Source organism: Etheostoma spectabile, chromosome 13 (genome assembly GCF_008692095.1).
Source record: "Etheostoma spectabile isolate EspeVRDwgs_2016 chromosome 13, UIUC_Espe_1.0, whole genome shotgun sequence".
NCBI lineage: Eukaryota > Metazoa > Chordata > Actinopteri > Perciformes > Percidae > Etheostoma > Etheostoma spectabile.
The window spans coordinates 14235981-14237945 of NC_045745.1; the positions used below are offsets into that span (position 1 = coordinate 14235981).

Below are 1965 nucleotides of genomic sequence, written 5' to 3' on the forward strand. Positions count from 1 at the left end.
ATAACATCATCACTTTTTCATGCTTCTTTTCAAAACAAATACAATATGTTCAGTCAGGCTGTTCTCATTAACCATTCATTTATAAAAATTAATGCAATGGAAATGTGTATAAATTCAACGTATTTATTTCTGTATGCATGACTATTGATGATGTATAATAGCGTCGCGTAGGGAGGATGGGTGGGTCATAAAACTCAGGGCTTTCAAGCAGGGGAGCAGGGTTTGTGTCCTAGAAGAAGCTGAGGGGAAAACACAAGACCTTCACCCAGCAAATGGGTTTTCATGTCCCGAGAGTACTTAAAACTATAGTGCGTAGTTTCTGTCTCCCCCATGCGTAATTCTAAGAAATGACAACAAAACCACATGATACAAGCCTTCCATGATCTCAACCCCCACACCCCTCCTCCATGTAGTTGCTAGAAGCCAAGGAGGACATGAAAGTTGCAAGACATTAACCTTTTGTCAGCTAAACTTAATGACTACCGCTGAAACCTCACAGTGCTCTGAAGCTGGCTCAAAGTAACCTTCAGTAACTTTCATCGGGAGGTACTCGCTATAATTTCGTAGGATATCATAAGAATTGTTGTGCACAGGTTTTCGTACGATATCATACAAACCTGTTCATTACAATGCGCTGATTTAGTAAATAACAATAAACTTAATCTCAGGTAACCAAATTGCCAGATTTGATTCAAATTACATGAAAGATAAACAACAATCAAGTTCTGTGGGAATGAAATAAAAAAAATTATAGTTTTTTGTACAAAGACATTTTAGGAAAAGACAAATGAATGCAACATGTAATATAATCCGTTACACCTTGACACATGGGAACAGTAAAGCTGTCAAACAAACAATCAATATCCTCCTCTGTTCAATAACGAGCCTTCCATTATCACCAAAAAAACCTCATCACCATAACAACCCATCAGCATCCAAGCTCCTCACACAATCAATATGACTCTTTCCTCAGATCTCCTCCTCAACACTGTCATCTATTCAATTAATAATTCAAACATTTGATCGTCAGATGGGGATCAATCAACCAATTAAAGGTCCTACACTACATTTGGGTTTTGTCCTGTTTTCTATCTTTCTCTGTGGAAGCCCTAGATGCGGAGTTGAGTTTGATCGACAGGCCATATTGTACCAATCACGCTTGTCACCTCAGGGCACAAACAGACCGGTCCATCAGATTGGAGGTCCATCTGTCAATCTGCCATCTCCCATTCACTATAATTGTGAATTCGCCCTTGTTGAGTCCACTGGTGACAGAAGTTCGTGGAGCGAAAGGTAAACAAATCCCTATTTCTTCATTCTCTCCTTTCTTTCCATTAGATATTTAACTCAATTCCAAGTGCTGAAAAGTTGTGTCAGTCTGTGTCAACTCTGGTTGTAGAAGTCAACAAATACCTCAAAGTACAAGTCCACTGCTCAAACTTCTACTTCAGGATAATAAATGAAGAAGTGAAGGAAGTGATGTGTTTTGAATTTCAAAGTTTACTTAAACAATACTAGAAGAGTAAAAGAAGTGTGCAGTAATATGGTTGTTAATGCTTTGGTATATCCATGGCAGGACGCATTGGCCTTTATTGAGTAGGTTTAGCTGCTTTCGGAGTGTCAAGTCAGAGTGACAAAGAGAAAAGTCATGGATAGAGAACAATTGTGTGTGAGAGAGAAAGGGCAGAAAAGAAAGAGAGACTGAGTGAGTAAGAGCAAGTGAGAGTGAATGAGTAAATAAATGAGTAAGCGACCAATAAATTAATAAGTGGACAAGTAAATGATGAAAGTATGAGAGAGCCATTGAATAAGTTAGAAATATCGAGTTCAGTTAGAAAAGAAGGGTAAAAGTTTTCTGCATACTGTGCTAGTTAGCAGTATGTGTGGACTACAGTCCCTGACAAAAGTCTTGTCGCTCATCTATTTTGTAGAAACACCTGTTATTAACCTGACTTTTAATTAATC

The 1965-nt window shown here is 38.2% G+C and overlaps 1 long non-coding RNA gene across 1 annotated transcript in view; it reads right to left on the bottom strand.

The window, feature by feature from the left end:
- Window positions 1-554: 554 nt before the first annotated feature.
- The window catches only part of LOC116700053 (uncharacterized), a 2544-nt gene continuing 1133 nt past the window's right edge, over window positions 555-1965 (bottom strand). Inside the window, exons 2-3 of the long non-coding RNA XR_004334557.1 lie at window positions 1505-1514; window positions 555-634 (exon numbers count right to left, since the gene is read on the bottom strand). This is a non-coding gene — a long non-coding RNA (uncharacterized LOC116700053). The remainder of the gene's footprint in view (window positions 635-1504; window positions 1515-1965) is intronic.